At 33.8% G+C, this 20,871-nt stretch overlaps 1 protein-coding gene across 4 annotated transcripts in view; it reads left to right on the forward strand.

Moving 5' to 3' along the window:
- The first annotated feature begins 5,112 nt into the window (after positions 1-5,112).
- Positions 5,113-20,871, forward strand: part of LOC126976530 (uncharacterized) — a 193,444-nt gene continuing 177,685 nt past the window's right edge. For all 4 annotated transcript variants that reach the window (XR_007731925.1, XM_050824911.1, XM_050824912.1 and 1 more), the window contains exon 1: positions 5,113-5,429. The gene's annotated coding sequence lies outside the window, so the exon portion shown is untranslated. The remainder of the gene's footprint in view (positions 5,430-20,871) is intronic.

Here is a 20,871-nt window from a genome sequence, read left to right on the forward strand (position 1 = left end):
CTATTTATTTAATTATTTTTTGGTAGATGATGACAATATAGTGTAGACATGAACCATAGAAATATAAATATTAAGGAACCACAAATAATATAGCCACGTTAAAATACGGGGAAGGTGAATTATAGAGCACCTGCGAGAAAGTAGTGATTTAGTATTAATCGGAATAGTGGACGTGAAACAACGCGTAAATATAGAATATTTTAGTAAAACTGCGGAATATCTGCCACAATCTGCAACTTAACTAATAAAAATTATTACACCTGTACATCTTGTTAAACTAAACTGCTGTATGTTGAAATAAAATGTAAGGCGATAGTATTTCACTATGAGATACCTAAATAATTTGTATTTCTTCTATTATACGTACCTGTGCAGTACAAGTTCCTCAATATCCGGAGCCGTGCAATCGTTTATTATATGTATTTAATATAGGTGACAGTCATCTATAACCTTCTTAGTTAGATTTTTATGGTAGGACCCCATTTCATATAGGCCTGGAAAACCCGATCAAGTATGCTCATTCCAAAATTTGTAGAACGGATTGTATAGCATTTATATTAGTATTTATTATTTTATCCAGGAAAGTTCAATTCGATTTCCGCAACTGTTCAAATTTTGATAACAACGTAACATTTTTCACGCCATAAAGGCTCTGCACAATATAATAATATCTAAAAGCACAAATTTTAAAAATAGCGTTATAAATTTCATTATAATATAACCTTAACCACCTTATTCTATGTCAGATAAATTTGAAATGTTTATTGTTTAAATTAAATTTATCAATTGAATTGAAATTATATTGAATTAATAACGACACTTTAATGTGACGTCATTTTACCAGAGCTGTGAACGACCTATTGATAATACCTTCAACAACAAAAGGGTCGTAAATTCGCTGTGAGTCTCAAAGGGAGAATAATTACTTTGTTTAAATTGTAGTTTCCTTCTAATTTTCTGTGATCTGCTGTAGTTAATCTGAGGTATTTTTGGTATCGTAGAGGTCAAGAAGAACGCAGTGGTTAAATTCTCTTTGGTAGAAGTGATATAAGGCCAGCGTGATTCCTGTGGTGTTGCAAGAGAATGTGGGCGGTGGTGATCACTTAACACCAGGTGACCCGTACGCTCATTCGTGCTCCTATTCCATAAAAAAAAATTAGTAAGATTATTTATTTCTAATAAGTATTCACCACTCTTTTTAAATTAATTTTGTCATATTTTATCCAAATAATAAGGCACAGAGACAAAGAGCTCCCTATTTTTCTGCCATTGTTTTTGCCGCCGCGCCGGTAGATTGGCTTCAGAGAACTCCTTCAACGCAATTATTTTTTCGCTTCACCTATTAGTTGCTTATTTTTTCGTCTCTCATCCATCGGATACCATGCTTTTTTATTATACAACTCTTGAACTTAAGGTACCGTTAAAATATGTTATTAGTGTTGTCTCAGAATCGTTTTTATCTTTTCGTTATTCTTAGCTTCGTTCGTTAGAGAGAAATATCTGCTGTCATTGTCTCGGTTAATTCAGGGTTTGGATTTGTAGATTTTAACAAATATCGCGCATAGAAGCAGCAAACTATAGCTGTCTTGACCCTGGATTGTAAAGTTGGACACAAAGGATCTGACCTGCAATGCTTAGAAGAGGAAATATAACCATGTCTCCATATACATAATGTGGCAAATGTAAATGTATGCACGTCGTCAAACTGACAAGCAGCTTTCAAAACACCCGTTCGGAGCAAGTAAATTCTGTTTTATAAAACTGCCTCTTCATAACTTCAGCTAGCTGTCCTTGCCGCCGCTGCGCATGGGAAATGTCGCTCTGGCCCATATGGCAAAGGAGGCGGCCATTGTTCTGGATACTCTCTTTGCCTCAAACTAAACAGTTACGACAAAGGGAAAGACCATCACATTCTGCAATAGCTCCATGCATGAAGTAGAGTTAAGAAAGACAACTGTAAGAGGAGCTCTGTTTCCCTTGAACATCTGGAAGTCAAATAGGTCGGAAGGGATTTCTCCCATCGTGCTCAGAACGCCCTGAGTTGGCAAATATGTTGACGCTACTTTTATTCAAAAGTCATAGCTTAAAATTCATGGAAGTCAGCCCTTATCCATCCGATTCTTAAAAAGAAACAGCTCGGATCCGTCTAACTACAGGCCCATTAACTGGAAAACATAATTAACCTAGTCTTGTACCACGTTTTTTTCCTGCTGGACTAAATCCACTTTCTTATCATACGCGACAAACATAACTAGAATATACATCCATACACGGTCTCCACAGGTCAATACGATATGGCTGGGTAATTCCTCTATATTTGCAATCGAGTGTGGGCGTCGGTGATCACTTCCCATCAGGTGACCAGCGATCTAGTTGATGCTCCTCTTCCATAAAAAATGACAACTATACCAAAATTGTTTCATAATTTCAGACACGTTTACCTAAATATTTTATTCGGGGAAAAGTCTCATAACATGCATAGTTTCAATTTTATGTCCCATAAATTCCCTAGGTCATCCAAGATAGATTCGTGTGACAGGATGAAACAAAAAGCGGCAAAAACAAAGTAACTTTGTACAAGCAGATGCGGACTCGATTGACATCCACATGGGAACTGTATGCAAATTCGAGATCCAGAGCTTTCTGCAAAGCAATTGTTGACAATACGCTGAAGCGTAAAAACCACAGTCGAGCCACCAGTGAGAGGATTATGATATATATGATGGTTTAGAAGTATTAAAATTGTTTTATATATACAGTATTTCTTAAAATTACTTAGAAAATGGAGTTTTGTTTATACCGGTCAACTTATTTAGAACTTTTTTTTAGGATTCCAGATTACCCGTATTTTAGAAGTATTTTATTGCTTACTTATGGTGATAGAATGGATAGGACATTGTGAAGAATTATATTAGTAGAGTCAGTTATAAATATAGAGTCTCATATAATTATATTAAAGAAGTTTTAAATTTACTTCAAGTCCAAATGTTTTGAATACCCTTTTAGTTTTGAGAAGCCCATTGGTTGGGCGTTATAGATATCTGACATCTGACTTTTAAGAACAGGTTGCGGGCTTAACCCGTACTTGCACATAAGTAAAGAAGTCGAGTATGGTAAGCAAGTTACAGAAAATCCACCCGCTAGTTTGACGTAAATACTCACTATTTATTGTGCATCTCAAACGTATTTAATGTGGCAACTCCCTGTTTCTTTTTAATTGAATAGCAGAACAAACCAGCGGGTCACCTGAGGTTAAATAGTAACCTGTAATGTTCTGCGGATCTGGAAATCGAGCTGCAACCCAAAAATACGCTGTAAATATTTTTATGGATAATGAGGAAAAGAGGTACCTGATGTTAAGTTATCATCGCCGCCCACTTTCTCTTGCAACACCAGAGGAATCACAGAAGCGTCGCCGGTCTTTTAGAAAATTCAGCGTGGAATTTGGCAGCTGGATTAGGTCAAAGAGCTCTTAGGTTAAATGCGGTGGAAGACATTCAATGAGGAAATATCTCTACGCAACGCCAAATGAAATCCCCTACAAACGGAGCTGCTCTGCGTTGCACGTGGTCAAATGGATCGATCTGATGCTTTCGGTGCGCCAGAACAGATATGACAGCAATACTCCATATGTGGCTGGACATGCGCTTTGTAAGGCGCTAGAATGTGGGACAGGTTGAAGTATTTAATGTATTTCTTGAATCAATATAATGGCTCAAGATTAGTATACCGTGTCTATTTTTGTATGCAGTAATAATTCTTAATATACAAAAAGTACTATTCTTATCTGAAAATGAAGGCTGAAATGATCCCGACCTACAACAAAAGGAAGTAAAATATTAAGTTACTGAAAATTATGGCCAGATCTCAAATACCACAAGCAACGCGTTCAGGTAGTCAAGAATTAGTAACATTAACATAATGCTACTTATCGATTAATTTATTTTTAATGTTAATTTGTAAAATTAATTAACTATTATAAACTTGCAGAGATCTGTGAGGCAAACATAGTGTGTAAGGTTACACGGTTAAATCCCGCATCATCTATAAATTTTCAGCAACTCTTCAAGTTCTAGATTTGATTTAAACGTAAAAGATCATAGGCCAAAGTTCGTTCCCTCTTATACATAAAATAACATTATATCTAAGGTCATTGGATAAAAATTACTAAGAAATTATTCTACAAGTCCATAATATACACAGACCAGCTACTCTTACAAGGAAAATTCTACACATAGATACAAATTATTTTCAAAAATGTCGATAAGTTAGTACGTAATATTATATATACAGGGTGTCCCAAAGGACATGAAGGGAAAGTACCTTAAATATCGAAGATAGGCTATTTTACTGAAAGAAGACTTTACGTTATATTTAAAAGTTAGTACTTCTGCATTCAAAGGTTTTCTAAAAACTACTTGCCTCGTCTGGGAATCGAACCGATTGAAATGTAAAAAAAAACACCCCTATTCTTATGATGCCAATCGAAAGAATGGCCAAAAACTAATAACTCTTCTTAAGTAACATAGTATTTTAAAAAAAAGTAGTCAATTAGTGGGTATTTTTTTTTAAATTAATTAATTAAATGCTCAAAATGTGATCCCTCTTGTCTTACGCAAATCGCCAATCTTTTAATGAGTACGCTGACCCGTAACTTTGGGACAACCTGTATATGTAATATAATACGTCCTAAAAGCAACAGTAAGCAAACTAAGTGGTAGCCCAAATAAGTAAATTTCATCTTCTTACCGTAAAGGCCCTTGTATTAAAGACCACGTAAATTTCCCGTAAAACATTGAAAGCATATTAAGATTAATGATGCGGTTTCAGTTTCGGGCAGATTAAAGTATTCGGAGCGTTGATTAATATTCTAACTCGCTATGAATAGGAACATTGAGGAAGCTATGCACAAAGCTGACATGGAAAGGGTATTAAACAGTCGCTTCGATAAACGGCCCAATAACTTATGTAAAACGCGGGTGCATCGCGTTACAACCCTACGCCGGGGTAGCGCATGCGTGCACCGCGCACGGCATATGCGAAATATTAACGGAGGAAAGAGAAAAAAATTAACTTGTGAAGCCATTTTCGTCTATAGGCGCCCCTCCGCCACTCGGCTTACACGAGCACAGAGACTCGCGCGTTCGAGTAGAGCAAACGTCTCAACGTTCCCGAACGAATCGAACCCGTTTTCGTGTGTTTTTTACTTCAAGAAAGTGTAGTGTTTCACAGACGTATGGATAAACAAGTGCTTGGTGACAAACTAACTGCGTTCCGTATTCACGGTGTGAGTTTGAAAAGTTTTGTGAAGTTGTTCTAAACTTTAACTAACTGTGTTTGTGTCTAAGTATCTAAGCTTATATTGTTTTAATTCGGTGGTTAACTGTGCGTCTATATAGAGCATACTGCACATGGTCACAAAAATAAAGGTAATTCATTTTATTAATTTTGATGAAAGTTTTAAATATTACATTTCACGTTGTAAATAAACGTGAATAAGACTAAATGCTTTATGGTTCCAAACAATTTATTAAATAGAGGCATTCTTTAAATACAAGTACATAATAATCAATAGGTATATTATAATATAGTTTGATATGGGAGTCTATTGCTTTGGAAGCTTGATAACTATATTCATAGTAGAAAAAAATACTCTTAATCATATTTATCATAATATAAATATTTACAATTTCTTACCGGGATGCCCACCCGGGACTCTTAAAGGTGAAGGTTCTAGTTTAAAAAAATAAAACAATTTTTAAGTGATTAAAACGCGTGTGATTGTAACAGTGTTTTTACATAAATTAATGCGTAAAAATCACATTTTTATTATTATTTTAGCTAACTCGACGTTTCGTGACCTTTTCAGAGCATTTTCCCCTAAAAACACTCCCCTAGTAACACAGTTACAATTGCAAGCGTTTTAATCCTGTAATTATTTATTTATTTAAATGTGTAACACTCGCCTTAATCAATGAAAATAATAGTTATTACTAGGCTTGTTTAGCTTAGGCTTTTGTTGTTAGCTTTCTTGTAATTATGAAATATTCTGAAATTTAAAATATTTTAACGTTCCTACGATATTATGACTTTTGGTTCCAACAACAATTTAATAGAGTTATGTTTTTTTTTATTAAATGTAGGTATTTTAATGTCGAAGATTGGAGAAATATAATCTATAACAAAAGATGAAAACTATTTAAAGTATAAACTGCCAAACCAATTTTAATGCACTTTTGTACATACATTAATCTTAACCCTTGGTTAGGGGGATACATGTTGGTAACATTTTCAACAGTACTATATAGAGCTCCCTAAGGAGCATAATATAGCTGTAACCGAGTTCCACACGGATAAAAGGCATTTGTTTTCTCAAAATTGATTCCTTTATAATTCTTTTTGATGTCATTTCTAATAAACACTAGATACTACTACCACTTCGGAAACAAATGGCGCTCTGAGAGAGAAGAAGAGGCGCAAGAAACTCTCCCAGCATTCTTTTTATGCGCTCTTTTCAATAAAAATATACAATATTGTACAGTCATTTCTATCGCTATAAAATAATCAAAATCTAGTCCCAGGCTGTCCGATCATTTAGATATTCAGCAGTGGAGTAAAAGGATTTAAGACAGAGCCATTTTTTTATAAAACATTTAAATATATTTAAAGATACAGCCTGAACAGTGGCTGGGACTTTATTATAGAAGTGCTTATATTTACCCTTAAAGCTATTATGTATTTTATGAAGCCTACTAGAATTAGTTACAAGCAATCCCTTAATTCTAGTGTTATAATAATGTAAATTACTATTGAGAGCAAAAAGGTGACGATTTTTGTGAACGTATATTAAATTTTCATAAATGTGCTGACAATGAACAGTCATAATATTTATTTCTTTAAATTTTTCTTTGAGTGACTGTCTATAACCAAGCTGATATATAGCACGAATATAGCACGTTTATCGTGCTTGAGATTGTTTTGAATACATTCTAAGATATGAACATATAACTGTTTCATTCACGATTAGTTGCTACGCATATGCACTCATTTAAAAAAAAAAACTATTTTTTATTTATTAAGAATCTATTTTTTATATCACATTGAATTGATTAATTATTACATTCTTAGTTACCTGAAAGAGATCGCTTATTAGCTATGAAATTGCCTTACTGTGATATAACTCTAAAAAATTCAAAAAATATATTAGACAAATAAAGAGATTTCATTCATTCATTCATTATACATTTAATAACTATATATAGAGTATAGGTTACGCTCTCTTTTTCCGATTTACTTTACAAAAATACAATATGTTAAGCAACCTGAGATGTGTAGTGTATTTATATTATATATAGCCTTTTTTTAAATTAAAATAAGGGACGAGACGATTGATACGACCTGCCCATTATAATGCAGTGCCGCTCAGGACTCTTGAAAAACCAAAAAAATTCTGAGCGGCACTACAATTATTGCACTTGAGACATAAGATGTTAACTCTCATTTGCACAGTTATTTCACTAGAGAAGGCGTGCTTCAGACCGAAACACAGTTATGTTTACACATTACTGCTTCACGGCAGAAATAGGCGCCGTTGTGGTACCTATAATCTAGCAGGCATCCTGTGTAAAGGAGCCTCCCACTGATTCCTTATGAATCTAGATAATATAAAAATCCTAGCTATTGATCCAGAAATATGCACGTTCAAACAAAAAGAAAATTCTCAACGTTTTAATATCAGTATAGATTTAAATGGGTTAATTCGGTTGAGGAATATAACATAAATTATAAAAGTGATTTGAAAGAACATCGCTACAGTAAAATATAATTTTTTGACGGTAGATGTAAGACGTAAATACATGGTATACTAAACATTTCATCACAGATCGTAAATCATCGTTAAAAAGTTAGAGGAAATGCATTTTGAAATAGACAAAAGTAATAAAAAATCCATATCGCTCCCAATAAATTATCGAGAAGACATTCTTTTTATTGAAGTAGCGAATGGTAAGATGAGTAATGGAAGAAGTTTTACCAATAAATCATGTTTTTCTTTCTCGAAAGCAATGTTCAGGTTAGTTATTTGGCATAAGATTGGAGCTACCCTTGTTATTGAGTGCTTTTATGTGATATTGGAAATCAATGGTGCTGAAAATGCATCTCATATCATCAGTAATTTAGCTTAGAGTCATTTATACACAATCATAATTATCTATTATCTATCTATATATATAAAAATGAATTGCTGTTCGTTAGTCTCGCTAAAACTCGAGAACGGCTGGACCGATTTGGAAAATTTAGGTCTTGAATTATTTGTGGCAGTCCAGAGAAGGTTTAAAAGGTGAATAAATATGAAAATACTCGGAATTAAAAAAAACACAACAATTTTCTTTTGATGTGTCCATACATAATTTCTAAGAGAGAATTTATTGACGCACGGTTTGACAGTTCTGCTGTGAAACAATTTCATTACGACAGCAGGGTGCATATCTTACGAAGTTATTTTTGATGTTAATATATATTAATGACAAATTCATATAAAAACATTATTTTATTTATTATATACAGAACAACGTCTGTCGGGTCAGCTAGTAATATATAAATAAAATTTGAAAAACAAAACTTTATGAACGATGCGGGATTCGAACCCACGAAGTCATCGTTCATAAAGTTTTGTTTTTCAAATTTTATTTGTGTATTAATCCTAGAAGTGAGGGTTATCACTTTAAAAACATAACATATTGTATATTATATAAGCTTTCCCGATAGACGCTATTCTGCTAATAGAAAATGATAAGGATTTTTTAAAATATATTTATTTTAAATTTAATAAGTACACTTTAACTTATTAATATATCCTGCCAAACTTTAACAGTTAGTTTGCAAGTTATTGTGCTTAAAAAACATTTAATTATGTGCATTGTGTTTACTACTACTTACTTTAAACTAAACTATTAGAATTTTAAACTAAACATTATTAGAATTATTACTATTTTAAATAAGAATCAATTTATATAAGCAATCCTAAATAAGTATGTAGCATTGTTAAGTGACATTGAACAACAGTTAGTGAGAGTTATTTAATAGCGTATTTTGCAAACGTCTTTTACATTACCGCTTTATAATTGCCAATTTTAAAAATATTAAAATGGATATAGTATGTTAGCTTTAAGAGATAGACATATATCATCGCGGACTTTTCTGTAGACCTATATAATATACACAACTCCACCATACTTCATTTTGTTATATCTCAAAGGGTTTAGACAGCGTTTTCGTTCAAAGCTCCCAGACGGCTTATTTTTTCCGACATAGCTAACAAATTTCGTTAAAATATACATAAATGTGTACTAAAACTTTACAAATTATATACTAAAACCTTCCTCGAGAACCATGCATTCTTGAGTTGCAATTTTTTGACTTAATTTTAAATATTCTTATTTATATTGATATCTCAGTTCCAAAGAGTATTAATTCAAAAAAGGGTTCCAATAGAAAACAACTTTGTTACTGTTTGAAGCGAAAATATTTCAAGGTTATCATTTATGGAACAATTATTTCATACTTATCTCAAGCTTACTGAATTCCGTGCTTGTTGCACTTTGGAACAAAGGCATCGACGGTATGTTATCAAATCCATATAAAACAGTCTATTTTATGTCTGTATGTACATTTTATATTAAAAGCATTTATTTTCTCAAAATTTTATTCCTTTAGAATTTTTAAAGTTTTTAAACTTAAGTTTTTGATGTCATTTGTAATATCCTAGATACTAATACCGGTTCGAAAACAAATGGCACTCTGAGAAAGAAGAAGCGGCGTAAGAAACTCTCCCAGCATTCTTATTTTTGCGCTCTTTTTAATGAAATGTAAAATATATTTACATAAAACTCCAATAGCGTAGTTTGTCTTTTAGAATCTATATGGACCATTTATTTATTTATAATTTAAATAAAACTTACACCCAATGAATAGTTGTTGCATCTAAATTCTAGTAGTGAAGTTTTTATGAACATTTCTTGCATAATAGGAGTCATACAAACATATTGTAGTGTCTTACATAATTTGTTTGTCAGGATAGAGTCTCTTGCTGTTAGAAAACCGATAAAAACAGGCCAGGAATATTAAATTAGTGTGCGTGGCAAGCTACGTCTTACACTCGCGATTTGTATAACAAGAATTACTCAAAATAGAGCCTCTATTTTCGTTCTAAACTTTTATTTTCGACGTTCCATAGCTGACACAGTCTATCTAGATGTATAAATAATCTAAGTATAGTGTATATTATTCAGTCTGGCGTAGAATGACGAATCGACAGTCGTCCTTGATAGAGTAATGTTTGACTTTATACCACACCCTGTCGACTCCGAGAGGCAGGCACACACATCTCTGCACTGATAAGAGCTTCTATCGAAATTCGATATCTGGAGAATCAGTTGGTTTATTATTTTATTGGAATATAACATATTGTTATTCATTTTTCTATAGAACTTGTAAGTTATGTATAAAATTCCTTTCATTATTTCTTCTTCAATTCAATTGCAAGAGAATGAGAGGCAGTCACTTACATGTACGCTCTTTTGCCCCTTGTTTCATATAAATTATACTTATCATCACTAATGGTTCTAAACCTAACCGAAAAAGCATAAGCAACAGTGGCACGGTACGTCATTGTATCCGATATGAACGTGCGTGCGTGCGAAGAGTTTGCACAGTTTGGCGACAGCTAAAATCGTAAAGGGTTTACATAATTGAAAATTCTGTGATCGGAAATAAACAGTTTGGCAGTTCAATATAATTTTATGGTTCAACTTTTTGACCTCGGTCGATTGGCTATAAACTTACCCCTAAAATCGTTTTCCATTTCCGATTTATTTTTTGGCAAACGACGGGTTGTGTCATGGAAATTATCGCTTATAATAAAACGATATTCCCACGTTAGGGAAACAGGATCGACACGCTTCAGCACTCAGTTCTTCGTCTATTGTGCTTTTGTTCGAGGCTCCGTCACTCCAGAATTACTCTTTTTAATGGGTTTGGTTGGATGCGTTTGTATTGCATCATTAATTCCATATCCAACTAATCGTAGATAAGCATTTATAATTAATACAAATAATTGGTACTTTTATTATAGTATTGTTTGTATATACGAGATTTATTCCAAGTCATTACAAAGTTCAAATTAGATAATAGTAATTGTAGAATTAAGTATTTTATCAATTATATTTACTTGAAACAAAAAAATGATGAACAATAAAAACTAAACAATGGTAAAAGTAAATAAATATTTATAAAACATATAAAAGGTCAGGTATGTTAAGTAATTTGTTAATATGGACATTAATAATTTTAAGCCGTGATTTCTAACTACGAACTGAAATAGTATTGTAGTGAATGTGAGAGACACACGAGGGATCGTTGCATAATAAGACAATCTTCTTCTTTTAATATAGATATTCTTCTATTATCTTTCTCTATTCTGTCTTATTCGATTGTTTTTTCATCCGCGTCAATATTCATATTTAAAAAAAAATCTATAACTTTACAGCTAAGACAGTAGTATATTACAGTGTATACAAACCTTACTGTTATATATTAATGATAAGACGGCCTGTTATATATTTTAATTTAGATGTGAGAATTTAAAGAAATAACGCAAATAATGTTCGATAGTTGTCCCTACTCCTCTCATCTTTTCGTGATGGGCTGTCAGGATAGTGTCATAGAAGTACTTACAGAAACAGTTTTCAAATATGCCTCGTAGAAAACATTTCTAAACGTAGCAAATATGATCAGTTTTTGAAGTTATACTACTTTAGGCGCAATATGAAAAAATTATGAGAGTGAAATTTTAAGATGCGCGCGCATCTTATGTTAACACAAAAGTAACAGGGTGAAGTTGGTTCCTACAATTTTCTGACGTTTGCGACATTCATAAGTTTTTTTTGGTTTATTCGTCCATTATTAGGATCAGCAAAGGGTTCAAACCCGTACAGCCGTATTCGTTATATTGTCAAAGCCATCGTTGCAAGATTTTTACAGTATTCTTCTTTCGAAAAACGTAGAATAGCACGAGGAATAAATAATTTTAAGGATTTTTGCTTTGTTAGGCCAAAGAAGAATAACTTCTTGCGTGCATACATAAGTACAAACACACTTTTTTTTATATTAACCGAGTTAATAAAGTAACATTCGAATTATCGAAATAGATTTCTAATCAAGACCAATTATAACTAGCTAATAATAAGTCTCACATCGTAAGGTTAATCTATTTAACTCCAACAGATTGGCGCAAAATTTATAAGGAGTATATTTATCATTGGCAGCCAATCATTAAGAAGCTTCACATCAGGCAATCAATTTACATAGCTATGCGAAGCGATTAAAAACCGAAATTTGCAATTCCGTTTCTGATCAACAGTCAACACCGTCTAGACCACCCGCGAAGCCTTTCGCATTTATAGGAATATAAGCTTTATCTCAAAGCTGCATGCTTTCATTTCGTGCCGTTTTCCCTTGTTCCTTGTTTGTTTTATTGCCATATTCTCTATAATGTTGTATTGAGTAGTACTTGCGTAAATAATTTTATAAATGGCGAACCTGGACGTCAACAATTTTAGATTATTATAGAGTCATCAGAGAGCTATCAAGAGTAATTCTAAGTTACAAGTCTAATAATTCTATACCCGTGAGATTTTCCGTTCAATGTGCTTTGGCCTTGTAATTATACTTAAACTAATTGATAACTTAACTCGCTTTACTTCTCATAAACTCCTAAGCATTAATGAGCAACGTGTTACTTGTGGTTTTAATCTTTACCAGAGTTATTGTGTAATGCGGCTTCCGGTGTTAAGCATTATAGCATATCTGTGTTATGTGAAATAAATTTTATATTATAATCTATATTTATATATGTTTGAGACTCTTTCAAGCCTAAACCACTGATCGTATCGAAATTAAACTCCCACCATTCGATGCGAGATTTATCCTGGATAGTTTATGGCTACTTATTTTTTTATTGTATTTATAAAATTTAATTTATTTCCTTTGAAAATTCACCCAGCGAAGCAGGCGGGATCTATTTAACAAAACTATCATAGTTTTAAGCAGTGTTTGCCCCAATACTAATTACTACAATAATTCGAGGGTTTTGAGTTTCTTAATAACGCTTCGATCACAGGGCTACTAATATGACCTTACACTCAATATATATTATTTCCTTCAAGCTATAAGAAAAGTGTTTAATTTAAAATATTTCAAACCATCACACAAAAAAGAAAAAAGTTAACTCGATTGATATGAAATGATAAAATAAACGAATAAAGAATTTATGCAATGGTGGTCTGAAAATTGAACTTGACAGGCACCACTGTCAGGTGACCGTACCGCGGATGTAAATACAAAAAATGAAACGGTTGCAACATTCAAATCTCATTAGCGAGAGAAACAAAGAGTAAAAACTCAGAGCAATAAATTTAGCGAGGCTTGAGCTGAATCGCTTACGGCTTTAAATTTGGTTGCTATTGTCGAGGCGTCCCGCAGGGTGCCGCCCGTCGGATTTCTTGCTAGGATTCCAGCTGCTTTAAACATTACTTACTTCTTATTAGTCGATTACAAATGGAAATTAAATTTTATATCCCACGGTATCCAACGACACTTTAAATGTAAACAGGCGACGATATAAAATTAGAATTTAAATTACTGGGCTGTTCTTACCACGGTTGTGTCACGTGCGCCGTACCAAAGAGAGAGAGCAGTATTGCCGATATCTCGCACTCGCTCGCTCATACCTCATTTGTGCTAGGTTTTTTTTATGATAATAAGGGACGAGACGAGCAGGACGTTCAGCTGGTGGTAATTGATATGCCCTGATTACAATGCAATGCCACTCGGGATTATTGAAAAACTCAAAACCTTTGAGCTGCACTACAATTGCACTTATCACCTTGAGACAATTGTTGGTCACTTTGTTGTTGTCTTTGATCTAGCACCACCTTTTACTGTGGGAGGCTCCTTTGCACAGGATGCCGGCTAGATTATGGGTACCACAACGGCGCCTTTTTCTGCCGTGAAACAGTAATGAGTAAACATTATTGTGTTTTGGTCTAAAAGGCGCCGTGGCTACTGAAATTACTGGGCAAATGAGACTTAACATCATATGTCTCAAGGTGATAAGTGCAATTGTAGTGCTGCTCAGAGTTTTGGGGTTTTTCATGAATCCTGAGCGGCACTACATTGTAATGGGCAGGGCATATAAATTACCACCAGCTGAACGTCCTGCTCGTGGTAATTTTCAGAAAAATGCTTTAAAAGTTATTCTCTTATAGCAACAATCGACACGTAGTATAATACGAAGAGCAATAACAATATAACACAAGCAGCAAACCGGCAGATGTGTAACGTGTCAGGTATCCATAAATCAAAGTGGCCCTTGTAGTATTAAGAACCGAGAAGGCAAGGATTTCGTAGAATCGATGTTTATTTTGAGCGATTGAAGAGTTTGAAGGCAGGCCGTATGAGCAATGTGAATGACTTTGCATTATAATACAGGCCTATATTTTAATAAAATTAATAGTTGTCGAGCTATCGATGGCAACGATAAATTTGTTCGTATGTTGAAAGTTACTAGAAACATCAATCATTCTTAGTAATTGAATACAAGCAGGTGCACTGCAGAGGTAAAACAACCATTAAAACTGGCAGTAAAAAGTTTAATTGAATAGGATTACGTGTAATCAAGGTTTCATGAAGTAAATTTACGGAAATTGCTTCTCTCTGTTCTAATAATACTATCGTAAAACATGTGTTTAGCAAATCTGCCCCAACTGCGGTGCATCTGTAAAGAGAACGTGCCGTTAAAGACCATCTTTCAATTCCCACACATAAAATTGAATAAAAAAAACTCTCGGCCCCTTTTTAACTGACAACAAACAAGCAGGTAAGAAATCTTTACAAATCCGAAATGTGAAAGATAATAAAAATGAATGCGTTAAGCTAAATGATAACTTAAATTAGAGTCTTAAGGCTCATTATTCGATAATATTCTGCGAAACCTTTTCGAAATACTTATAAATAATATTAAGTATGTATGTAGTTTCGAACTATCATAAAATGCACGTTTTTCTAGCATACTTTAAAGCATTATTTTTTCAATCTTTCTCAAGGTTGTAATCTAGCTGTATTTATGACCAGTTTACTTAATTCAAGTAGACGCTTAAGGCTCTAATGAATCTTTATGCCTTTGATTTAATTCCTGTAAGTTGTTAATCTTATTAAAAGGAAACCGCTATTGAATATTTTATATTATTTAACGACCCAAATAGGCAAGTGTTGGCACTTAAGAATTTATGTTAACTATAAATTTAAAATGTCACAGCTTAACCGTAAGTAATATTTTGATATTCGTCTTGTTCTTAAGTCTTGAAATTAACTTTTTGAAAACAGTTTCAAGTGTCGTGTTAAATTCTTAATTTTTTATACGCTTTTGTAATTATTTTTATTCAAAGTAGGCACTATAATTTCGTTATCTTTATGGGATATTCAATTTGTGGTGGCTGTAAACGAACGGCTTCGACGTAAGCTTACTTTTGTTTGACAATGAACCTCTCCTAAACAAGTGAACTTGAAATGAAATCTTGTGTGTGTAGTAGATAGAGGATGATGTGGGACGGTTCAAATTTAACAACTAGCTATGCTAGCGACTTTTTAATGTAAATTTGTGTGCATTTATATGAATGCTTATTTTTAATGTAAGGCATGTAAACAAATCTCTCATCCATCATCCAACTCCAGGTTTTCGTTAACCGATGCCTTCGAATGATCCTCGGTATTCACTGGCCCGACAAAATTTCCAACGATCGACTATTAGACACAACGCCGCAAATGGATCTGGGTAGGCCACACACTCCGTAGGGATCGCAACCATATACCAAAGTGGCTATCCATAGCAAACCTTACGGCGGACTGTCATTGACGAAGCGAAAGACATCGGAAACACCTGGAGTTCAGTTAAGAGAGATGCTCAGAATCGATCGCAATGGAGTGGTACCGTGGATGCCCTTTGCCCTGGCTATACAGGGGATACAGGATTATAAATGAATGAATGATGTAAACAAATGATAAAAAATCTGGCGTTGGCAACCAGGCCTCTTTGCACAGGATTTTGGCTAGATCGGTACCATAGGGGTGCATCAAGCAGAAGTGGACAAGCACTAGCTGAGTTTCTGTTTGAAAGGCACATAACACCTCAATATTTCAACCTGAACCCATCTTAACATAGTTCATACGTTGTCTAATTATTAAAACAATATTTAAACAGAACTAAATGTAGTAAAGATACGTGTTAACAATACAGTCCATATAAGAAACTATGAATGAAAGTTCCAACTATTTCAGCATTAAAAGCGGCGATCCAATTATAAACGGAACTTGTTATTCTGGGAACGTCACTCAATACCCATCAAAGACACCGAGTATATGTACTGTGAGAAAGTTTCAATCTGTGGGTACGGCGTCGTCCGCGACAGAATTTGACCGAGGGTGTGATATTTCGTGACCAAGTGTAAACGATTTCCTTTTAAACTGTGATTCATTATTGCTGCATACTCAAATTCTCATGGGCATCAATATAACAGTATAATGTGTGATATTATTTAAAGTATTCATGAAAAATAATACATAATATATTTGTAAAATGTTATTTTTCTCGTTATAACTAATTTAGACATTGCGAACTCCTTATTTTACGGGTACTATTAACTGAGTTGTCACGTTTAGCGCTCTATCGATATCGGTAACGCTCATTCGAGTAAAGTCGAGTCAACTAAGGGAGCACGAACAGTCAGAGAACATTCACCAAAAGTAATTTTAAACACAATTATGATTACAAATATTCTTTTAAAATAAAGAGTAAAAAATGATGACTTGACTGATTTTTAAAGATGAAAATTGCAAGGACGAAAAAAATATTAACAATTAGTGTATATTGTATTCGTATTGCAAAGTGCTTTAATTGTTTTACACATTGCCCAAATCTATAAAACAGCATTATTTGAATGGTCATATGTAATGAAATGTCATTGACTGAATTATTTGTATTATAAATATGAAAGTATTTCAATGTCAAAAAATATACATTCCGGATAAGTAATCACAAACAAACATATACAAAAACCTACTCCGAAACACGCTGCATCTTATCCTATAAGTATTATTCCGATTGGTTCAGTAGTTTTCGCAGTATAACCGAAGGAATAAAACGGCTCTCCATTTAATAGTAAAGATTTAATTATTTTTTAATACTAAATCCAATCCTTTGTAGAGCAAATTTCACGCCCCACCTTTAAAAAGATATTGCCACTACGCAAGAAGTGTTCTTTTAATTCCTTACCACTCACCATTTTTTTATGAAAATAAGAGACGAGACGAGCACGACGTTCAGCTGATGGTAGTTGATACGCCCTACCCATTACAAAACAGTGCCGTTCAGGATTCTTGGAAAACCCAAACATTCTGAGCGGCACCACAATTGCACTCGTCACCTTGAGACATAAGATGCCAAGTCTTATTTGCTCAGTAATTTCACTAGCTACGGTGTCCTTCAGATCGAAACACAGTAATGTTTAATTGCTTCACAGGAGAAATAGGCGCCGTTGTGGTACCCATAATCTAGACGGCTTCCTGTGCAAAGGAGCCTCCCCCTTGTAGAATAACTATAATATGTTCTCCTACCGACTGATTTCTTCTATTATTCTCCTCTAATCTGACAATTCCCTTTCCCTTTTTATCCTCTGATCAATTTTATTTATCCTGCCATTAAAAATATTCATATTAATTTCTAAAGCTATCAAGAAATGTAATAGAAAAAATCGATGTAATGAAAGCATAACACGACTTGTAACGAGGGAAGTTTTCAAACTTTGATTAGTTCGTTATGAAATCTTGTTTAATTTATAGAAGCTAGTGTTACAGCCTGCGGCCAACGGACGCTCCACAGTCAACACAATGATGTTATGATAGGAGTTGGCTGCTTCCCACAAATCAATGTTTGTTTTAACATACAAGTCTATGAAACAAGGCGAACAGGTGTATAGATTTGTTAATGTTTCGTGTTAATTCATATAATGTTGTTTTAGTACAGTCAGAAAAAAAAGTGTGTGTGTATTTATACATGCACGCAAGAAGTTGTACTTCTTTGGCCTAACAAAGCAAAAATCCTTAAAATTATTTATTCCTCGTGCTATTCTACGTTTGAAGAAAGAATAATATTTTAAAGAGATCTTTAAGATTTTTGCAAGATTGCAAAGGTGACTTCGACAATAAATAATTATATTACGAATACCGCTGTATGGGCTTGAACCTTTTGCCTGTCCTAATAATGGACGAAGAAACCAAAATAAAATAAGGAATGTAGCAAACTTCTGAAAATGTTAGGAACCAACTTCATCCTGTCACTTTTGTGTTACAGTGATGCGCGCGCATCTTAAAATTACACTCTTATCACATTTTCATAACGCGCCTAAAGATGTATAATTACTCCAAAAATGTTAATTACAACAATATTCTAAATATATATGGAGCAATAGCTTGCCCGAGACCAAACGATGGAATGAAAGTTACATGCTGCCACTAAACTAGCTGCGAAAGAAAAGAAATATGAATATGTGTGGGTAAGAAATGGTCGTGTATTTGTTCGGAAAAACAATGAAGCTGCAGCACTGTGGATAAAAAATATTGAAACTCTTAACGGCTTAAATTAGTAAATTATTTATATAAGCATGCAGTAACATCTTTATTGTATAAAATTCGCGTTAAATTTTTTTTATCAAAATGTACGAGGTTTACGGACCAAAACAGAGGATATCTATACAGCGGCTCTATGTCAGGACTACGATCTAATAATCTTAACTGAAACTTGGTTGAACAACACGGTTTTCGATAATGAAATCCTAGATAGTCGTTATATTTTACATAGGCGAGATCGCTCTTCGTGTCCACTATCTTACCATAAAAAAGAAGGGGGTGGCGTAGCAATTGCTGTTAGTAAAAAATTTGAGTCTGTAAGGAAGTACGATTGGGAATCTGTATGTGAAGATTTATGGATAGCGATTAAAGTCAGTCATAATATTTTTATATATTTTTGTGGTGTCTACGTGCCACCGCCTGTAAAAGAAGATTACTTAGAATGTTTTTTTAAAAGTGTGACAGATATTTGTAATAACAAAATATCTCAAGATTCACCCACTATTATTGTTGGTGATTTCAATTTATCTAACATCTCTTGGGCAGCTGATCCGAATGGAAACGGCTTAATATCTGGTCAACTATGTAATAATATTGAATCTCTCTTTTTAGAGCATGTTGCTTTCAACAACCTGAAACAATGCAATCCTATTCAAAATATAAACGAACGTATTTTAGACTTAGTTCTTACAAATAATACAGATTGGATTCAAGTAAAAAAAGAAGAAAATGCTTTGGTCACAATAGACAACCATCACCCACCCCTACAAATTAACTTAAAAGTAAATTGTAACCGCTACATGAAACCTTCTCGTTCACCATTTCTCAACTTCTTCTTATGTGACTATGGTAATGTCTGTAATGAACTGGATAAAATTAATTGGTTGTCTCTAATTCACAATGTCTATTCGGTCGATGCAAAACTAGAAATATTTTACCAGACAATAATGCCCATTATTTATAGACATACACCCATGCGGAAACCGCGAGATAGTCACTATCCTATATGGTTCTCAGGTCCACTGTTACGAGCACTTAAAGAAAAAGCAAAAATCCACCATAAAAGTAAAAAATATAACAACCCAATGGACAAATTATCATACGAATTACTACGCGAACGTTGTGCCATCATGATAAAAGGTTGTTACGACAATTTTTGAACGCGTTGTCGAATCTATCCATGATGATCCTACCTACTTTTGGAAGTTTTTTAAACAGCAACGTAAAAATGGTACAAATTGTATTCCGAACGAAATGAATCTGGATTATTTTGTGGCCAAAGGAGGAAAAAATATATGCGACGCCTTTGCAAAACATTTTTCAGAGGTCTATACTAACACCAGTAACTGTCACGTAGGAAATGCACCACACCTAAACAATATTATTCCCAATGCTCCACTCGGTAGTTGTCAACTAACTGAAGAGGAAGTTTTAAAACACCTTTTAAACTTGGATTCACTTAAGGGACCCGGTCCAGATCTTATTGCTCCAATATTTCTAAAAAAATGCGCACACCAATTAGTTAAACCACTAACTCTCATATATAATTGTTTTTTGCAAACGGCATATTTCCTACCAAATGGAAAATTGCATATGTCACACCAGTCCATAAGTCCGGCAACTCAAAAGATATAAAAAACTACCGGCCTATATCTGTTTTATCAATATGTGGAAAGGTCTTAGAAAGTCTAATTCACAAAGTAATATATTCTCATATAGCTCCATATCTCGATCCTAATCAACACGGGTTTCGCCCTCGGAAATCCACTACCTCGAACTTAGTTAGTTATATTTCAGACATCGCAGAGGTTGTCGATGCTACTGGTGAGGTACATGCAATTTACACTGATTTTCAAAAAGCTTTCGATATGGTGAACTATAATATTTTACTGTCAAAAATTGAGTTTTTGGGAATTCATGGCTCATTGTTGCGTTGGTGTGAATCTTACTTAAGAAATCGGTCACAACTAGTTGCTGTTAATGGTTTCAAGTCCTATGAGATAAAAATATCATCGGGTGTACCTCAAGGATCACATTTAGGTCCCACATTCTCTTTTATTTTCATAAATGATTTGGCACTCAAGTTAAATTCTAAATTCAAATTGTTTGCAGACGATATGAAAATTTACAAAA

The sequence above is a fragment of the Leptidea sinapis genome, chromosome 41 (assembly GCF_905404315.1).
Source record: "Leptidea sinapis chromosome 41, ilLepSina1.1, whole genome shotgun sequence".
In the NCBI taxonomy this organism is placed as follows: Eukaryota; Metazoa; Arthropoda; class Insecta; order Lepidoptera; family Pieridae; genus Leptidea; species Leptidea sinapis.